The sequence below is a fragment of the Euprymna scolopes genome, chromosome 10, assembly GCF_053919585.1.
Source record: "Euprymna scolopes isolate OS-2025 chromosome 10, ASM5391958v1, whole genome shotgun sequence".
Classification (NCBI taxonomy): domain Eukaryota; kingdom Metazoa; phylum Mollusca; class Cephalopoda; order Sepiida; family Sepiolidae; genus Euprymna; species Euprymna scolopes.
In genome coordinates, this window is record NC_136491.1 from 2667161 (window position 1) to 2690501 (window position 23341).

Here is a 23341-nt window from a genome sequence, read left to right on the forward strand (position 1 = left end):
ATGATATATATATATATATTTTATTCAATTTTCACCCCGAACAAGGCACAGTGCCACTTTGAAGCAGGGGGCTATTACCAGGGACTTAATTAGCGGGGTCATTATGAAGGGAGATGAGTAGAAAGATGTTTGTGTACATTACACTTGAACTTCTGCATATCGTTGCTGTTGGGAAAGCAGAATCCCGGAAGGGAGTTCCAAAGACCCGCAGTTCTGGGGAAGAAACTACTGGAGTAAAAGGCTTTCTTGCACCTAGGGATCTCTACTGTAAAGGAATGAGACTTAGTAGCTTGTCGGGTTTGTCGAGGGTAGTTACGTCGGGGAGGTACAAGTGTTTGCAGTTCGTCAGAGCATTCACCATTGAAGTATTTGTAGAACAGTCAGAGGGATGCAACATCTCGTCGATGGGACAGGCTGAAGCCTAGATGACAGTTCAGGACCTATCAGGTTGGCGACTCTCTTTTGCACCCTGTCCAGGAGCGAGAGACAAGAAGCAGATGTACCAGCCCAGATGTGACAACAGTACTCCATACATGGGCGAATGGTTGCCTTATAGAGGTATAGGATACTGTCAGGCGTAAGTAGTTTTCTAGCACGGTAGAGGGAGTCAACCTTCCTTGCAGCAGCCTTGGCAATGCTCTCAATGTATCTATTCCAGTTCATATTCCCTGTAAACGTTAGGCCGAGGAGTTTAAAAGAAGTACTTTCAGGTAATGTGTTCTTGGCCATTGCTATTGGTGGTAGAGAAGGTTTCTTGTAGTTATTGAAGGAAACAAGCTTAGTCTTAGCAGCATTGAATGTGACCAACCATTTTTGTCCCCATTCCACTACGGATTGGAGGTCATCCTCTTGTGTTTCTGCTATTTCCTTGGATATGTGTTCATTTGTTTTCCCCTCATATCTGTTATAAGGAGTGGTTTCATCGGCAAATATACGCATCTCCGAAACAATTTTATCAGGGAGGTCGTTTATGAATATCAGGAATAATAGAGGTCCAAGGATAGACCCCTGAGGTACTCCCGCATTTATGTCGTATTGTTTGGATGTACGACCGTCGAGGACAACTTTGATTTTTCTATTACTTATAATTACATTATGAATTCTTCCAGTGATTCCATATGATCTAATTTTCCTTAGAAGACCATCGTGCCATACCCTGTCAAAAGCCTTAGATATATCGAGGGCCACCGCTCTACCCTCTCCTGGTTAATCCAATGAACGGTATATACGTTCAGAAACTACAGTTAAGATATCTGCTGTTGAACGGGCTTGCCTGAATCCATATTGTTTGTCAGTCAGGAGTTTAGCAGCTGTTAGGTGCTGGACTAGGGCTTGATTAACTGAGGACTCAAATATTTTGGCGAAAAGCGGGAGGAGGCTAATGGGGCGATAATTTAGTGGGTCAGTTCTTTCACCAGAATTCTTGAAGACTGGTACCACAGAGGCGGTTTTCCAGCAGTCGGGAAAACAAGATTCGTTAAGGCATTTATTGTAAAGTTTGGACAGAACTGGAGCAACCTCGGCAGAGCATTTTTTTAATAGCACAGCCGGGATGAGATATGGTCCACACGCTTTTGAGGTGTCTAGGTTTTTTTATAATAGCATGTACCTGAGAAGGGGTGATTTTCAAATCGTCTAGTGAGGCGTCTGTTCGCAGAGGAAAATCAGGGAGTGAGTGGTGTACCGAGTTCAGTGTGGAGTTGTAGGCAAACCGACTGGCAAGCAGATTAGACTTGTCAGTTGCCGTGCAAGCAACCTCATGATCGTTTGATAGTGGGGGAATAGTTGACTCCATTATTTACTACGCTGTTGTAGATTTTCCAAAAATCCCGGGTTCCTAATTTCTGTGCTTCGATGCGTTTTCTGGTGGTTTCAGAGTAATCTGTCTTAGCTGTCTCTATCACTCTCTTACAATTATTTCTAGCTTCTATAAACTTCTGTTTATTTGAGCTGGACTTATGTCGGTTGAATCTGCGGAATGCATGCTGCCTTTGACAAATGGCAGCTGCACAAGTAGAAGTAAACCATTGGGGGGAGTGGGGCTTGCTATAGAATTTCCGTGCTGGAACATGTGCTTCAATAGCAGTTTTGAACCATTCAGTGGTCTCATTTGCACACTGTTCCGCTGGAAGAGTAAAGATATTTTGCCATGGGACATCTCTGATGAGCTCCCTGATGGCTTCCCAATCAGCCTTTTTGTAATACCTCGTGGTTTTGAGTAGTGGGTCTTCAGTTTTAGGGCGAGAATTTAGGCTGATTTCTACCATTATCACAGCATGATCAGCATTCCTGAGTGGGCTGTGGGCATTTGTTGTACAGTCATTGAGAACCGTTGTCAGAAGGAGATCTAGAAGTGAGGCATGTTGATCTTGCTGGTCTGGGAAACGTGTCGGAAATGTAACCAACTGAGATAGGGAATGGGATATAGAGAAGCTATGTGTTGCGCTACCAGCTACGTCTGTGTGATTAGAGAATCCTAGCCAGTTACTGTGGTGGACATTGAAGTCACCAAATACATGTATTTGTGCGCTAGTATCGAGGGAGAGTGCTATATCTATGCTGTCTGAGACTTTGTTTATTAGGGTACAGTCTTGGTTTGAGGGGGAGCGGTAGAGAAAATACAAGTAGCTAATATTGTGTTGCATATTTAGTCTGAAGCAGATAAAGGCCTGGTCCTCTGATTCTAGTTTTATTTCTCTAGTCAGGGGGAGGGTGTTACGAATATAGACTCCAAGTCCATGCATATGTCTGTCCGAGTCCTTACGGTAGAGTGGGAGATAACCAGGCATGTTAAAGTGGTTAGAGGGAATGGAGGAGTGAAGGTTAGTTTCACTTAATGCTAAGATATCCGGGGTGTTTACAAGGAGAAATGACTCAACATCATCTAAGTTAGTTCTAAGCCCGCGGATCTTAGTAAATGCAAGCCTCAAGGGAGGAGGCAGGTTGGTTTTCTTTGAGTTTGGTATGTTTACATTAAATATTTCTTATTGTTTATTGTATATATATTTATATATATATATATATATATATATATATATATATATATATATATATATATACACGCATGCGCGCGTAAATACACACATATATAAATGTGGGTGTGTTTGTGTGTTTGTAATGATACTATCTTAGATCACGAGTATGTAATTTTGGAATAAATCTAATCTTCGATTCGATCATTTCTTACGATAGAAGTTAAGCGATGTTGTGATGAAGTTGACCGATTTTAAATCTATCGCATCATATATCTATTAACTTGATTTATTGTGCAGATGCATACAAATTAATCTGAGGGCAGATGCGAGAAAATCCGCTCACACCAAATATTTAGTTTATGAAAAGAGTGCTTAAAAATACTAATTAATTCGGAATGCAAACAAACAATGTTAGTCTGTATAAATAGATACTTAAACGCTTAGTATAAATCCCTATCAATTGTTTCAAGCTTTGATGCTCGCAGCAGCGTACGATAATATTTATTGATGACAACAGTTTTTACACATATAGACACATAGCTCCATGCATAGAAAGACACATATGACGAAGAGCAAATGAAAAAGGTTTCCATGTTTTAAGTTTATGCTTGATTTACTAATTTTATATAAATGATAGCTCTATTTATCTACCCTCTATTATATAAAAGGAACTTTGTATGTGTGTGTGAGTTCGTTCCCTATAGACTCCGCAACGACTGATCCGATTATTATGAAATTTCATATGGATATACTTGATGCATCTGCCTGTGTTATTTGATAGGTTTTGTATTAAAATGGCTCCGATAAGTATCTATAATCAAGAGAATCAGATGAAACAAGGAACAAAAAATATTCACCAAAGTAAACACCTTATACAGCCTAACATCACAAGTGCATTTGAGAAGTTCTATAACACAAACAAAACGTCTCGGCATATAAAATGAACAGTAGGTTCTTTGATATGTACATGGATGAGTGAGAAATAAATGTTCCTATCTAAAACACAATTGAACCATGATACTTGACTTTTTCATGTAAAATTTAGATTCAAGATAATCACCGCACAAGCAGAAAGGCCATACATCTAAAATTCACAGTAGGTTCTTTGATATGACAGGGGCGCGATTAAAATGGGCGTTTCTGTTTAGCATGATACTTGACTTTTGCATTTTAAACGTTTAATCAAGCCATTATAGATTAAAATAATTTCATAAAACAAATAGTAGGTTCTCTACGGTGCAATGTAAAATACAATGTATTATGGACTAAGTTACTGCAATGAAGTACGTGGGACTTTCTTTCAGTTGTCAGCGATGGGTCTCCAATTAGAACAGGCAATGAATCGATGTGATTGAAAAATAGTCGATTTCACCGATTTCGATAATAACAATATGGGAGTGTGAAACATGCGTCGATCATCATTTAATCTCGGGCAACGTCGGTCCTCCTGCTAGTATAAGTATATAGGGTAAATTTCTATATTCTATATCCGGAATCGCACTAAAACTAAGCGCTAATTATACGATTTATAACACTGTTGCTAGGCATAAGGGGGGTCCAAATCTGAGCTATATTTAGTTTTTGTTTCTAGCAAAGGGAGTAAGAAGGTAAACATCAAGATAGCTTCGAGTTTTTTCTGATAACGATGATATATTTTATCACAATTGATAAATATTCCGTGAATTTTGTTTTATTTTGTACTACCAGGCCGCCCGGCGTTGCCCAGTCATAAAAGACACATAAATATTACATTAAACTAAACATGCGAATATTATTATTTTTTAAACAGTTCTTTTCTTGTTAGTAAAAAACAAAACAATACACGATCGAGCTGAGATCGAAACCAAAACCTAAAGTTAATGAGTCAAGTACGATCTCTATTAGGCCAGCAAGACATGATTTTCAATATTTGTTTTTAAATTTCTTATTTTAAACATAAGTAATCTGTGATGTGGACTATTCACGCATGCGAATTCGTAAAACAGTGAGGATACAGATAAACATGCGATCACTCCAACATACCGATTTCCATTTTATTTTATTGCTTTTGCAAGTCCTTTTACCAGATGAAAATGAATTAAAAAGTTTTTCATATGTCTAATTATTCTATATACTAAATTAAAATTCGTATTGAGTATATACGTTTACAAGTGTCTTCACAAACTTTCTTACTCTTATATAAATATATATATATATATATATATATAATTTAAAGGAGATTAGAATAATAGTCTAAAGAGCTAAGTGTATTTTAATGTAACAGTGAAATTACTAGTTTAATTAAAATACAGGAAATGCTCGTTGTAATTTAGATATATAATAAGCTCGATAGTTAAATGTCCTAGAGTTAATTCAATACTAAGTAAAGTGATTTTCAATTTAAACATTTTAAAAAAAAATTTTAAATTTAAAAATCAAATTTTAATTAAATTAAAAATCAGTTTCATAAGAAGGAACAACAACAAAGTCAATTCTCTGTACGATCGTTTCGGAAATCCGTGCTTTTTATTTGTGGTATACATGAAGTTATGTAGAACAATTATATATAGTTTTTTTGGTAAGCACGGTCTCCTCATCAGCAAATTTAGGAGGAGTTTTATTGAATTTAAAAGACACCATAAATAAACCTAGCATTAAAAGTAAGGCAGATGAATCTGAAAAAATTGAAATAAAAGGTTTGGATTTAAAATTTATAAGAAAATTAATATAGGTTATAGATAGAAATGAGTAGAAAAAATATATCTTTGTTGAATTTACATAATAAATTTGATTTAAAAATATATAGAGATAGTTACCTTTTAGTTTTTAGTTTTTTGAAATCAGGAACTGTGTTTAAAGTAGTCATTTAGATGTTTGCTATAGCTTTTTATTTTATTGAATGATGAATTTTAAAAGGGTGACGCTCGTGTAGTAAATTGTTTCCGTTAGCGTATTTTGATTTAAAGACGCTACAGTTAATATATATAGAGAGAATATTTATTTTGCAAGTTTTTAAGGGGAGATAATTGTCATGTATTATTGACTTTATTTATTATTTGATTTATGGGTCTAAGGGAGGTAATTGGTCTAACTTAATTTATTAAAAAAAAATTGTAATCTATTTTTACTAATGAGTAATTTTTAATGATTTAAGGTGGTTTATATTTATTAAATTTAAACCAACGTTTATGAGTACATGTCAGAAACTCGTGTCGTGAATTTACTAGTTTGGTTGTATTTTTTATATCTTCATATTTTGAAATTTTTAGGGTTTCTTTTGTACATAGTGCACAAAATTTATCTCCTGGTTTATATGATTTGCAAGTCTCAATAATTAGCTCTACTAATAAGAAAATTAATAAACTACAAAATACAACTATACAAAATACATCGGACTGTAACTGTAGAAGAAAAAATAAATGTCCCCTACAAGGCTCATGTAAAATTAAAAATGTTATCTAGAGCAGCACAGTATCAAAAACTCCAAATCTACAAGAACCTATTAACAGCCATAACTCAACTACCAGATTAAATAATAACACCAACTTAAATCAACCTACCGATCAATTACTAATCAACCCACCACATAATAATCCATCAATAGACCTAACGGAGAATAATCACAATAATCAAGAGGTAATATATATTGGTTCCACATCTGGCCCAATAAAACATAGAATTTCAACGCACAAACATTCTTTTAAAAATAACTCTCTATCAAACCAAACTACTCTATCCAACTATATTTGGCAACTAAAAAATAGCAATATTTCTTTCAACTTAAAATGGCAAATAATTGAGACTTGCAAATCATATAAACCAGGAGATAAATTTTGTGCACTATGTACAAAAGAAACCCTAAAAATTTCAAAATATGAAGATATAAAAAATACAACCAAACTAGTAAATTCAAGACACGAGCTTCTGACATGTAATCATAAACGTTGGTTTAAATTTAATAAATATAAACCACCTTAAATCATTAAAAATTACTCATTAGTAAAAATAGATTACAATTTTTTTTTATAATAAATTAAGTTAGACCAATTACCTCCCTTAGACCCATAAATCAAATAATAAATAAAGTCAATAATACATGACAATTATCTCCCCTTAAAAACTTGCAAAATAAATATACTCTCTATATATATTAACTGTAGCGTCTTTAAATCAAAATACGCTAACGGAAACAATTTACTGCACGAGCGTCACCCTTTAAAATTCATCATTCAATAAAATAAAAAGCTATAGCAAACATCTAAATGACTACTTTAAACACAGTTCCTGATTTCAAAAAACTAAAAACTAAAAGGTAACTATCTCTATATATTTTTAAATCAAATTTATTATGTAAATTCAACAAAGATATATTTTTTCTACTCATTTCTATCTATAACCTATATTAATTTTCTCATAAATTTTAAATCCAAACCTTTTATTTCAATTTTTTCAGATTCATCTGCCTTACTTTTAATGCTAGGTTTATTTATAGTGTCTTTTAAATTCAATAAAACTCCTCCTAAATTTGCTGATGAGGAGACCGTGCTTACCAAAAAAACTATACATAATTGTTCTACATAACTTCATGTATACCACAAATAAAAAGCACGGATTTCCGAAACGATTGTACAGAGAATTGACTTTGTTGTTGTTCCTTCTTATGAAACTGATTTTTAATTTAATTAAAATTTGATTTTTAAATTAAAAATTTTTTTTTTAAATTTTTAAATTGAAAATCACTTTACTTAATATATATATATATATATATATATATATATATATATATATATATATATATATATACAAATATCCACAATTCAAAACCCTAAATATTTCAGATTTGCATAGAGTTTTATATATAGTGATTAGACACCGATTAGGCAAGATTTCCTGACTTTCAAACTCTTAAAATCCCTTTAAGGATTATATCTTAAATTTTAGACATTTCCTAGAATCAAAATCATGTAACGAAAATTAGACAAAATTAGAATAATAACCGTTGGCACCATGTGATTTTAATAAGCCTTACACAATGCTATTATCATAAAGCTTTTTTTATAATATTATTAAATAAATTAACAAAATTAGTTGAAAATACTAAATTCTTCAGTAATCTTCAGTGTAAATGTATTAACAACTAGCAGGGCAACTCCGAAATGTATGCTAGTCGACGATTATTATGATTATCAAAGCCACAATGTTTTGTCACCTATAATACACTTTAGAATAATTCAAATATTTATAATAAATATAAATTTACTTTCACCTATGATTGTAACTTAAAAATGTTATCATGATATAATTGACAACTTATACATCATGGCATGCAAAAACATCAGGTGATTATCTTAGTAACGTATACTAATGACGTCATTTAGAAGGGTTGTGATCTTTTTGAGATATGTAGAAATTAGGTAAGTCACTCGGGAACGAGAGACGGACATAGACAGTCTTCAGATCGAGATGGCTCAGAATAAAGAGGGTCAGAAATGACGATAGTCAGAATAACCGTTGCAAATAATACTCTGGCATAACAAGTTGCCGAGAATAAAATAAAACCTGAGGCTCTCTCATTTCTTGAGGATAATTTCTATTGCAGCTTCCTATTAATCGAGACGAAAGATGGACCAGATATGTTCCCGATAAGCCAGATGTTGAAATCCAAAATAAGTGATATTCGTCCTTTGTTTTGTAAAGGTATTCCTGTATTTTTCCTGTTCCGTCATAAACTTGTCGATTTCCATTTGTAAATCGTGTAGCGCCTGTTTGCTAAACGCAGTTCAGAGAGTTCAAATGTAGTTATTAAACTATTTTAAATGATTTGAACAAGTTTTTTTCAATTTCGCTTGACACCGTCGTCTGAAATAATTAATGTTTCGTTGTATGTTTTCGCTTTGAACACACAAAATATAGTTAAAAATAACACAATGAATTTATCGAAATTCTGTGATAAAATACATAAACAGGAAAAATTTGTCGAATAAAAACAGAAATTATATCTATTATAAACGTACCTCCATCCCCAAATAAAGAATAGGATTCAGGAATTTATTACTGTAAATAACAGAACAAAAATAGTAATCTTCTCTTCTACCTACCTGGATTAATTTATTTGTGTTTAAACTCACTTAAAAAGGTACTTTAGTTCAAACCAAATTTAATTACTTAATGCTACTTAGTGTCTACTGTTACGTTAAAACTAAAATGGCTTTCTATAAACCTTGCTCAAGGACCCTTGATAATCGCTCAAAATAAAAAATTAAACAAAATATTTGTAAAAAAAAAATAAAAAATCAGAAAATCGTGCAAAACTATTATTATTATTATTATTATTATTATTATTATTATCATTATTATTGTTATTGGTTTATTATCTATACCTTGTTTTTTGTTTATCACAGTAAAGAAAATCAATGTCATAGTTAGCGATACTGTTTACACATCGTTTTGTTATTTTGCCTACCAAACTCTGACACTTTGTAATTGCTCGTGAAAATTTGAAATAGCCTTTATGACGAACAAATACAAATAGTAATATAAGGTAAAAAGCTATAGCAAACATCTAAATAAGTATTTTAACCATAGTTCCTGATTTCAAAAAGCGAAAAATTAAAAGATACATCTGCCTTACTTTTAATGCTAGGTTTATTTATGGTGTCTTTTAAATTTAATAAAAACCCTTCAAAATTTGCTTACGAGGAGACCTTGCTTATTAAAAAACTATATGTAATCATTGTACGTAACTTGATGTCTACCACAATAAAAAGCATTGTTTTCTGAAACGATCGTACAGATAATTGATTTTGTTGTTGTTCCTTCTTATGAAACTGATTTTTACTTTAATTATAATTTGATTTTCAAATTTAAAATTATCAATCACATTACTTAATATATATATATATATATATATATATATATAAAATAATAAAAATAAAATATATTTGTTTACGTCTAAATAAAAAAATGAGCGATTTTCTGAAAGGTGAAGACACTAACCTTAATATCGTTTAAAAATTAAACAACAAAATATACGTAAATATATAAACGATAAAAACTTAACAGTAACTTGTCTTTGGCATCATAGCGTAATGGATTAAGACCTTAGACTGAAATATACAAGGTCAGGGGTTCGATTCCTAATAACAGTAAAGCTACGCTGAAGAGGGGTAGGGCCTGAAACATGCTTATACGTAGATTACTGTTTTTTAATAAATAAATATAAATATAGATGAGGTTTCAACGACCGTTCAATGAATCTTGCGTTTGAATCTAGAATGACATTTAAGACCCGCTAATGAGATGGCACAAATGAACACAGACTGAGAAATAGTTTGGGCGAAGAGTACGCGTTTCACTGACACTCTCTGAAGCTCTATTTCTCTCTCTTGTTTATCACAGCTTGATGATGTTGGATGCAAGCCCCATGGTCTGAGGCAATATTCTCCAAATCAGTGTACGCAATTTTTGCAGCTGCAAGATTACTTTTCAGCTTATCCTTAAACCTGAGCAATAGTCGACCAACATTCCATTAACCACCTTTAAGCTGACTGTACATGATGATAATTGTCTGTATCTTTTAGATGAAGTGTTTTCATTGATTGAGATTGTCGGACTGACTTCCTCATATTGGTTGTTATTGTCACAACGTTTCGGCCGTTTTGCCCTCCGGCCTTCATCACGTGTTTTGTGTGGAACTGGGGAACCGTTTGTTAGGAGTCTCGAACCCAACCCTTTATTATTATTACGGGGGTACCGTGTTCGGAATCCAGCTAGGCTCTGGGACATCGTTGCTGATTCTCTGTTTTGAATGTTACTTTTCACTGTCTTCGTTCAGGATTGAACTCAGCTCCTTTGGGTAACTGTAAACTTTGATACAACATCTAGGACCACTAGGACATATGCCACTAGGACATATAGGGACATCTTGCATCCGTACAACATCGTAACTGTGTCCCCAAGAGGAAATCTTAATTCCATCATTGTTACACATCCTTAGAAGATTTGCATTGGATCTTCTGTCCTTCCAGGTTGATCAACAGCATGCTCGGAGACATCCTTCGTGAAAGACGTCAAGCTACTGAATCTGTCTACGATACTGGGTCCAGCACGCCTATCCATTCAAAAGAGTAGTGGGGGCGACAGTTGATATATATATATATATATATATATATATATGTGTGTGTGTGTGTGTGTGTTTGTGTGTGTTTGTGTGTGTGTGTGTGTGTGTCTGTATGTACCGTGTGTATGTATGTACTTATATGTATTAAAAACGTGACGTGGCACCTTCTAATTGGCTATACCCTCTCCTCCTTCCTTTTCCTGACCCATTTTTCACGTGTATGCTTATCACTTTCGCTACACTGATGAAGATTGAAGGATCTGTCAAAAAATATGTACTTATAAAAAAGTTTTTAAAAAAGTTTTTTCATAATATTTCCATAATTTGTCATGTTCTGTCTCCGCTGTGCTTTTTTAACCACTATGCTATCTCAAGTAAAATAAAACGTGCAAGAACATATCCTCCATCGCACAGTGTATAGATAATTGACGGCTGACTGGGGCAACTTCATGTCTAAAATACCATTGCATTTCATGTTTTAAAATAATGTGTCTTCTACCGTATTCGATTTATCTGATTAATTTACTGTACGTCTAGAGGGTTTCATGCTCTCTAATTAATTCCAATAGAAACCAAACGGTCAGGCATAGTACACCCCAGCATATAGCGTCAACATTTCCAGCTAATATTGCAAAATGCTTAATGAAAATCTGAGCGAGGCATATGTATGATCAATAAGAGTACTGTAGCTTAGCATACCTTTTGATTTTGTACGGATGCGACATTTTGAAAAGAACTTTGCATCAAATTCCACACTTTGCGATCAGAACTGCATACTCCTAGATTCCCTCCAAATACTTAAGGAACACTGGACGACATAAATATGTCTTGGGTGTTGCCAAACTTATCAAGTAAATTGATGCCATCAAATCAACTGATTCTGACAATATTCCAATGTAAATGCTTAAATATTTGCATCCAGAACATCGAAATCTATAGGCAATGTCCCGTCTTTTTTTTACATGGAGGTCACCACTTATCAAGGCCCAGAAGCCACTCGGGGATAAGGATTATTTCGTGTACAGTAATCAATGGAATAGTGGTGTAGTATTCGTTAGTATTGGAGATTCGATAAAGTGTCATTATTTAAGAGTGCAGTTAATCAGGAATTTGTTTATGTTGGACTTAAAGACATCCAAGTTGAAGTCAGGGGGGAAATAGGCAAGCTGTAGAGAGTTCCACAGGCGTTCAGTTCTAAGAAAGAAGCTTTGTTCATGGAATCTACGTTTTGATTTAGATAAAGAGCGGGGAAAATTATTGGCAGTGATTTATGCTAGACGGGTGTTTATCGTGAAAGATTGGCGAGGGGGGACCAGAGATTGGAGTTCAGACGAGCACTTGCCATGAAAGTAAAGATAAAACAAATACAGGCTCGCAAGTCGCTCCTGTTGGAGAGAGGTTGCAGGGAAGAGAAAAGGGTATCTCCCACTAAGCCACGAAGTCTATTTTGTACTCTATCAAGGCAGGATAGGCTGGTTTTTGCAGCTCCTGCCAAGATGAGGCAGCAGTATTCCATCCTTGAAATACTTGGCTTTTATATAGATAGAGAATTGCATCAGTAGTGAGATATCTTCTGGAGCGGTAGAAGGATCCCACCATTTTCCCAGCGACCTTGATGTAGGTGTTTCATTTCAGATCAGGAGTAAAGATCAAATCCAGAAGATTGTCAAAACATGGGACCTCCCCTAGACGAGAGCCATCCACTTCAACTGATGCCAGATGTGGATCAGAGCGTTGATGATGTAAAGATAGGAGCTTGGTTTTAGATGGATTAAAGGTAACCAGCCACCTCTTCACCCACTATACCACGCGTTCAAGATCAGAGGAGAGAGAATCAGAGATAACTTTGTAATTTACGGTCTTTGATGTGTTGCCATAGATGGTCGTGTCATGGTGGGAGATCATTGATGTAGATCAAGAAGAGAGTTGGGGCTTGGATAGACCCCTGAGGGACTCCAGCATTAATACTGCGGGCCTCTTATTTCTGCCCATCAATCACTGCTCTTATGAACCTAAGAGAGAAATGATTTAATGATTGAGAAAAGATTTCCAGTTATACCGTAGCTGGAAATCTTGTGAAGTAGGCCTTTATGCCATACCTCATCGACGGCCTTTGATATGTCAAGAGCAATTACCCTAGAAAGGAAGCCTTTGTCGGGAGATTCGCTAATCCTACGAGATATAACCGTTAGCTCACCTGCTGCAAAACTAGCAGAACTGAAACCACATTGTGTGTCACTAAGAAGGTTATTTCTGCTGAGGTGTTTTACTACTTCTCTATTTAATATGGATTCCAACAACTTACTCATGACACACAGGAGACTTATTGGTCTCTGCTGAGAGGGAGATGACTTATCACCTGAATTCTTAAATACAGGGCATACTGATGAGGTTTTCCAAGGGGATGGAAAGCACTTCTCCTTAAGGCAGCGCTTAAACAGTTTTGTAAGCATGCGGGTAAGTTCTGGTTGAAGCTTTTTCAACACTATAATTGGGATGCCATCAGGGCCAGTTGCTTTACTGGAATCAATGTTCTTGATTAGCTTGTCGACCTCACGCACAGATATTTGTATGTTACCTAGCGTGGTCTGTGTTATAGGAGGAAATACGGATAGTTGATGGCCTTCGTCGCATAGGGTAGAATTTGCTGCAGAATTCTTGCCAATTAGTTTGGCCTTGTCGGATGCTGACGAGATGACCTCAGGTCCATTGACGATGGTTGGGATAGAACGCACGCTTCTATTCAGGATCCTATTTGTTATTTACCAAAACTGTTGGGAACCAAGCCGCTGATCAGCTACGTTGGATTTAACGGACTGAGCATATAGCTCTCTTGCATTTTTTTATTACTCTTTTACAGTGGTTGCTGGCAGTCCTGAAAGCAGCTTTAATCTCAGTTCATCTATTACGTTGGCAGCTATGGAAATGTGATTTCTGTGCGCGATAGCAGCAGCACATTCTGGGGAGTACCATGACTGGCTGGTAAGTTTTTGTTGGAATTTTTGCATGGTATGAATCGTTCTTTGTCTACAATTAACCATTCGGTCAGGTCTGATACTATAGAGGACACATCCATTTTTAAACATGAAATGCAGAGGTAGATCAGATATAAATGTACGGAAGCTATCCCAGTCAGCCATAGAGTATCGGTATACAGTACGGTGGAGAGGTACGTCTGGGGACTTATTACATTTTATTTTTATATTACCTGATACAACAGAGTGGTCGGAGGATGCCTGAGGAGATCGAAGGGAACATGAACATAGCTCAGGGGAAGTTAAGAGAAAAATTGACCGGGAGTATCGGGCACACGGGTGGGCTCGCGAACAATCTGAGTGAGGTCATAGGCAATGGCAAAATTATTACAGAACCTCCCCTCATCATCCGTCTTATTTGAGTGGGTCAGCCATTCCACTTTATTGACATTGAAGTCACCGCAAATGTGAATGTTAGCCGAGGATGTGCAGACCGGATGTGTTCAATTTTCTCAGATATACTCTTAAAGATAGTAACTCAGCTGTTGTGGGGGCGATAGAGGGCGAATATAAATGCGGTGATGTAAATAAGTGCAACCCGGAAGCACATATAAGATTAATTAGGGCCTTCTCTGGAGATATCCTTGCCACACGGGAAGCCATCTTTAATGTAGGCACATATTCCATGCCCATGGCGATTTTGGGGGTCAGATATAGATGATAAGTAAAGTATCCTTTAATTATGAACTCATCTTGGGAAGTCGTCGGCCCTATTCCAATTTCACTTAGAAAGAATATGTCCGGTCTCGTCTCCTGTAATTGGGTTTCAACCTCTGGAAGGTTGGAACGTAGACCCCTGATGCTGGAGAAGGAGACATGGTAGTATGGGTCTATGTTGGAGGATGGGGTTCTAGATTTAGTCTCCTGACTAGTAGTTTTTTGGCACAGAAGAAACGCTGCTTTTTTACTTCATCCTTATTTCCATGTCAGGTGCTCGACCGAACTTCAATCTATTATCTTTTTGTAAAACATTCACAAGAAAAAACTCGTCTAGTTACAGCCGCTATCAATACTTTCCTTCCGTCGCCTTCCTCCTATCTCTCTTCTTGCTTAAAACTAAACAGAACTTTTATGGGCAAAGCTTCTTTCCTAGAATTACCCGTCTGTAGAATAATACTGGTGAGCTCTGTCAACTAACTGCAGCATAAGCTGTCAGCTAAGTGCAACGTTTTAAAGTTAAATGTAAACAAATTCTTGTTATTTTCTATAGCATTAACTCTCGTTACTAATCATCACGGCATGGCCACACCTCCTTAATTCTTAGATTACCATTTGAGCCTTGATAAATAATGTTCATGAGTAATAATTACACTTATTTCACGCTAAATAATTTACTTGACTAAAATAAAAATAAATCCCGAATAAAAGGCGTGTGTTATTTAGAAGTGAAATACAGTAGAAGCTCAGGATACGGTGGCTCCAGGATACGTTTTTTTCAGGTTACGATGTGGAATACTATGTTTTTTTTTCCGGCCACTGGTTACGGTATTTGCTCCGCCTAACGGTGTTATTCATTATGTTATTTAATTATATACATGTGTATTATATACTGTACTGTATATTGTTAATAATTTGTATCCCTATTATATCCTTATTATACTAATAAGTATCCCGGGGATCTAATGTAAAACAACAACAAAAATCAGTTTCTTGTTTAGAAATAATCTACGGAGATTGTCTAAAAACATACATACGTTAGAGCGGCTTCAGACTTTCTATTAGATTCCATGGCATCGATCCAGCATACTGGGTGTCAATAGTTGAAGACCGGAACTGCCGTGAAAGCATGCTTAATAGTTGTAGGGAGGAGATGAGCAATGGATGTAGAGGGGAGTAGACAGACTTAGGAGGGCCACTTCCAAGCTTTCAGCACCAGGTGCTTCCTATATGGGTTGCAACTGCAATAGGGCATGTTTATTCAAGATTAGCTTGCACAGTCACGGCAGTCACTGCAATTCGGCAATAAACCTCATTGCCTACCGCGATAAACAGATGTTAACAGTTACAGAAACTGCCAAATTCCTCTTAAATCTATACTCCTATAAATTCGTTTTTATTTTGTGTATATTGATACTCATATTAAAAACCCTCTTTTCTATTTATTTAAAAGAAAATACAATTTTCTTATATATGGGTTGCTGAATTGCATTCACTAGCAAAATTTCTAGCTAATTTGCATATTCTTTTAAACATTCATTTTAATTAATTTCCTATTAGTTGCTTCGATTTTCTAATGGGAAAATCATTTTTAGTTAACTATTACGTAGCATCATATTCATGCAGATATTCTACATGATTTATACTTGCATACTATTTGCGTAAAAAGTTCATAGTAAACACAAAATTGTTCCATATATATTTATGTATACGTATATATTTTTGTTTAACAAATTTTAACTACCAAACTCCTCCTAGAGTTTTTGGTCTACGGACATGAAACTTTATATATAAGGTATTTAAATCCATGCACAACTTTATATTTGGGTTTTAGCCCGGAAAACTTGGTGTAAAAGTGTGAAAATTAAAAAAATGAAATTTGCCAGGTGAAGGTCGAATGCCGGCATTACGAATACATAACGTATTAGCTATTGGTTCAGGTTTTAATTTTTAACCTCGCAGTAAACATGTTTTAATAGCACAGTCATTGACGGCAGAGGAAAAATAAATCGTAGCTGAACGTTTTGGTTTCGATTCTTGATGGTGACGCATGCGTCTTTTTTAAATACTTATAAAATCATTACTTTATATTGTATCCAATCTAACTATCTATCTATTTATATATCTATAAAAGTGAAAATGTCTGTCGTTCTTAACTCTATGGTAGTTAGGGAAGACTATTATACAGAAAGGCATTACTTTACATATTCACACTTTTAAATATATGCATATGCACATAGCCTTATAAACAGTACATAGGACCCGAGCAAAGCCGGACGGAACTGCTAGTATATATATATATATATATATATATATATATATATAATTTGTTCATGACGTTTTCTTTTGTGATCATAAAATATTTAAACACAAACTTATTATGCTAGCTAATTATTCACTCTTTGTAGAATTATTATAACTTATTATGCTAGCTTATTATTCACTCTTTGTAGAATATTGGTTAATGAAGTCTACAATAAAATATATTGTAGTTTGATAAACTTTGCGTTTTATTAAACAATAAGTTGTAGGGCAAATTCAAACTTATTTTAGAATGGCATTTTTCTTTATTTTAATTTTCATATTTTTATCATACACTATCTTTTATGTGTTAATTAATTTTATCTCGCGTTTTATCTATTAATATCTCATTATATAGCTTAATAATAATAAAATTAATAATAATATATAGGTTATCAGAATAACTTACGGATACTTTTTATTTTATTAGATATTGCATGCAAATGGTTGTTACGGAGAAATGTTTGGAATTTCTTACAAGATTAAAATAGTAGCATCGGCCAGTGTACACAAAAAATTTAAAGTTTATATTAAAATTAAAATAAATAAACAGTATGAACTAAAAATGTATATAATTTAATAGAATATTTCTTATGTGTAAAAATTTACAGTTTATAAAAAAACATTAAAATTAATAAACAGTATGAATTAAAAATTTATATAATATAATATGATGTTTCTTACGTGTAAAAATTCACAGTTTATAAAAACATTAAAATTAATAAACAGTATGAATTAAAATGTATATAATTTAATAGAATGTTTCATACGTGCAAAAATTTACAGTTTATAAAAACATTAAAATTAATAAACAGTAGGAATTAAGCATGTTTAATAGGATGTTTCTTATGTGCAAAAATTATAGTTCATAAAAAACATTAAAATTAATAAACAGTATGAATTAAAAATGTATATAATTTAATAGAATGTTTCTTATGTGCAAAAATTGACAGTTTATAAAAACATTAAAATTAATAAACAGTATGAATTAAAAATACATATAATATAATAGAATGTTTCTTACGTTTCAAAATTTACAGTTTATAAAAACAATAAAATTAATAAACAGTATGAATTAAAAATGTATGTAATTTAATAGGATGTTTCTTACGTGCAAAAATTGACAGTTTATAAAAACATTAAAATTAATAAACAGTATGAATTAAACATATTAAATAGAATATTTCTTACGTGCAAAAATTTACAGTTTATAAAAACATTAGAATTAATAAACAGTATGAATTAAAAATACATATAATATAATAGAATGTTTCTTACGTTTCAAAATTTACAGTTTATAAAAACATTAAAATTAATAAACAGTATGAATTAAAAATGTATGTAATTTAATAGGATGTTTCTTACGTGCAAAAATTGACAGTTTATAAAAACATTAAAATTAATAAACAGTATGAATTAAACATGTATAATAATGTTTAATAGAATGTTTCTTACGTGCAAAAATTTAAAGTTCATAAAAACATTAAAATTAATAAACAGTATGAATTAAAAATGTATATAATTTAATAGAAGGTTTCTTACGTGCAAAAATTTACAGTTTATGAAAAACATTAAAATTAATAAACAGTATGAATGAAAAAAGTATATAATTTAATAGAATGTTTTTACGTGCAAAAATTGACAGTTTATAAAAAACATTAAAATTAATAAACAGTATAAATTAAAATGTATATAATTTAATAGGATGTTTCTTACGTGTAAAAATTCACAGTTTCTAAAAAAACATTGAAATTAATAAACAGTATGAATTAAAATGTTATATAATTTAATAGGATGTTTCTTACGTGTAAACATTCACAGTTTATAAAAAACATTAAAATTAATAAACGGTATGAATGAAAAATGTATATAATTTAATATAATGTTTTTTACGGGCAAAAATTTACAGTTTATAAGAAAACATTAAAATTAATAAACAGAATGAATTAAAAATGTATATAATTTAATAGAATGTTTTTTACGTGCAAAAAGCTAAATGTGTTGACTTGTTTACCCCATTCCGACGATATTAAAAAAGTCAATGTCTTTTTTTTATATAAACATTAGTATTTCAAATGATTTACAATAAGTCATCATTGACTTTTTATTATAGTAAAACCAGTCTGTACATCCGGAAGAAGAATATTTTACTATTTGAAATTGGAAATAATATCAATTAAATTTTAATAAATAGATATGTTTATTAAAATAAATGTTGCACTTGTCTGGTCTTTTCAATCATTGAAATTATCACAAAAGCATGCTTTGATGCTTTCCATTTTTGTCCTTACCAACAAAATTATAGCTAGTATATATATTAAAGTTATTTGGCTAACTATAAATCCTCTGGGAGAAAAGAGCCATCCCTTGAAATGAATATAAAAATAATTATCTTTGTATCTCTTTTCCGAGTAATAAATGTTGTAAATTTTAATTTGAGAAAATTCTATCTTCCTTTCTATAATTATAGAATGTTTTTGATCTTGCTTACCATTTTGCCCGCTTCGTCTTGTCTTCAACGATCGGACGATTGCATCTTTACAAAAATGCGATGACAGGTGTATATATATATATATATATATATATATATATATATATATATATATATATATATATATATATATATATATTAACCTACACTGAATATTCTGCGTTTCATCCACTCTAGGACTAATCCTGAAGAGTCCTAGAGTGGATGCAACGCGGAATATTCAGTGTAGCTTAATCGCCATATACATTTTATAACTTACTAACTAGCTCTACCTACGTATTGAGCACTTTTGAAATAAATACTTAAAGTTTACGCATAAATCTATACTTTCGTATATTAATTTTATGTGAGTAAATTAAGTAGTTATAGATATAACGTTCTAAAGTTAGAGCTGAAGTCAAAATTAAAGCAGAGTTCACTCTCATACATATAATGGGAGGGTTTAGATCTGATAATTGCAATTTACTTCTATCAGTATACGACTTTATTTTTCATAATCTGTGCCTGATGAAATGCAAAGATTCGTTTGAAAATGAAGATGGTATTTCAATCTATGAGTAAAGATAGCTACAATGAAAATCCATTATTTCATAACGTTTCGCTCTGTATATCGAATTATGTCGACAGTAATTTATTTTCCACGAATGTTGACACAAATTTCGCACATGAGTTGTCTCTTTCTTTATTTCGACCCCAAAACCTCCTTTTGTCGCACCTTTTTTATCAAAGTAAATTGTCACTTTCTTTCTGACGTGTTTGCCATTTTGATGTGTTGCCTGCTCTTCAATTATCACTGACACAATGAAAAATGTCGTCAACTCCATTGATAACATATCATCTCATCTCCCTATAAAAATAGTAAGAAATGGGAATATGCCGTGAAAGCTCTTCAGTCGAACTACTTTTCAAATCGGGGAGTTGTAAGGTGAAATAATAAGGTGAAAACTGTTCATTTTTATCTTTCATCCCACAAGGAAAATAGTAGGCCGTCATGAGTAGTATACCGAGTGTCGGTTGGGTAAATAATCTAAGGGTGTTGCTATATCTTCAATGCAGAGTGATAGTATCTTTATTCAAAATGTTACTAAAATCCATTACATGATTTGTACTTTATTTACGGCATATCGACCCTTCTCGAGTTATATAATATCAGATCTAGTAATCTGTGATACAAAAATATTAATTAATATTATTTTACTGTTTAATGTTTTAATGTTTTTTATATCTTCAAATATTATTTATTGTGTTCGGTTTGGTTGCTTTATAGAAGGATTTTGCTTCCGTTTTCGACATTGCAGAACGTGATTCGGGCATTCAAGGGGTAAACACAAAATGAATATTTGGTGTATTGAACCCAGGAAGCCGGAATCTTAAGACAGCTTAATCTGATAGCATTAGGTCATAACTTTTATTCTAGAAAATATCTTAAATTAAAAACCTAGTTTGATTTGTCTTAAGATGATATGCATAGTATATTGACTTGGAGAAATTATATTTTGAAGACTCGAATACGAACAAAATATAACATCACATCGAAGCTAGTAAATGGCGCCAAATGCAGCCGTCATTATAGAAAATCATACAGGGATTGCAGTCTATATATTAATACTAAAACCAAACTTGCAATGTTTTCAGCGGAACAGTATAATTCTCCGAGTACACGTACACAAATAATAAAAATAAAACAGATGAAGAAATGAAAAGATGAAAACGAACATGATAGGATACGTGCGAATTGAGAGAAAGAGACGAGTAATATAGACGTGTCAGTATGTACGAGAAGAGAACATGTTAGACTATATGTACGCCAAGTAATAATATTCGTTTCTAAATATGAAGGAAAACATGTGGTATCGAAAATGACTGTTTTTTTGTTTAATTTGAAATAATTTAAAAAATAAAACACTATATTATGTAAGTACATAAGTTGTTGCCTGTTTGCAGAAGATTTATTTTTCACCGTTATGTATATTGAATAATATTATTACTTAAAGCTCCATGGTTAATGCGTTGTGTTTCATTTAGATTATTAAAGCATCATATATATGTCTTTGCAATATTATCATCCATGTTGACTCGAAAACCATGTTATTTAGTCATCAGTATAAAGTTTAACGTCCAACATAATAATGTCTGTCCTCACATAACACTACTGACGAAAGATCTTTGAGAATTTGCTCATGAAAGTTTGCCCTTTATTCCCATGACTTCGCTTACTCTGATTATCACCTATTTCGAGAATTACAAAACCATTTAGATGACCTTAAGTTTACATCAGGAGAAAAGACTTAACATTTTTTTTTTACACGGTGGTCACCACTTATCAAGGCTAGGAAGCCACTCAGGGATAAGGGTTATTGCAAGTACAGCGCGTTAGTGTGGAGATTTGAAAGTGTTTACTTAAGGGGGCGGTTCATTAGGAATTTGTTAACGTTGGACTTGAAGACATCCAAGTTGTAGTCAGGTGGGAAGCAGGCAGACGGAACATTAATTGGATTTATGTTTTACAACAAAAACTCAAGGATTTTAAAAGTGAGACATTTATGAGCTTGATGACGGATACAACTAAATTATAAAGAACAAGGATAGTTATTGTTCCTATTTACAATGCCTCCCCAGGGGACAGAGTTAGACACCAGCGCTGTTTTTTAACGTGGAGAAAAGGAACAAAAACAAAAATTGTCCCAGTCGTGAAGGATTTCTCCTCCACTGACAGAGAACAAGAAATTGAAGTGCAGCATCTGAAGGACGGAAGCAGTTTCAAGATCCAATTTTCAAAAAGTTCCAGCTTTGTAGACTTGATGGACAAATGGAAACAAAGAAGTTAAATGTAAATTATACACTGACTGTATATTCTAAAGAAAGAGGAAGAGAGCAAAGCAGAAAAAAAGAAAATATCTAGTAGCATTCAAGTGAATGCGTTGGAGGTTATCATCACTTAGAAAAAGAAGAAAGAGAAAGAGAAAGAGAAAGAGAAGGGACAAGTGCTAATGAGACGAGAATAGCTTTTAACAACTATTCAACGCGCGGTTGCCTTATTTTAAGATCATCATAATTTTCCCCATATAATATTCAGTTTCATGTTTGGCTTGTTCCATAAAAAAGTAATAAAATTATGCGTATGTTTGACTGCGTGACAATTTTGCTTTGGGATCATCTTTATCTTGCATGAGAACAGCTTTTACACAAGTTTAACATTTATTTATCCCCTCCCCCCCCCCAAAAAAAAATTGTAACAATTTAAGAGATTTAAATAATGCATTATCGTATCAGATTGACAAGGAAGTTCTTACGGTTTCAACTTCTAAATTCAGATGAACACATCTCGATTCAAACAAATATTATTGATCAAAAATGATCATCACCTAATTCAACACAAATTTCCCAACGCAAAACAAGTGTATTTATATCAGTAACTTAAAAATGTATTCAAATATACAACTGTTATATAAATCTAGCAAATTACTAAATAAAATCGACTTAATTTAAATTTTATATGTTCTGAATATGATACGGAGATTATCAGAAAACTTAGCAGGAAAAAGTATGACCTATTTGATAAAATGAATCGATATTTTGTTGTATTTAATATTGTATAAGGAGGATAGTCGAGAATCTGAGAACTTCATTTTTACACTTGAATAACGTTAAATTTTCCCGTGTGCTAATTTGTCTATTTACATCTCTTTTTTTGGTTATCCTATGTGATTCCTTATCAAATTATATTTTCTGGCTTATATAAGGATTAAATGTATTCAAGTTTAAACATTTGCAAAGTTCCCAG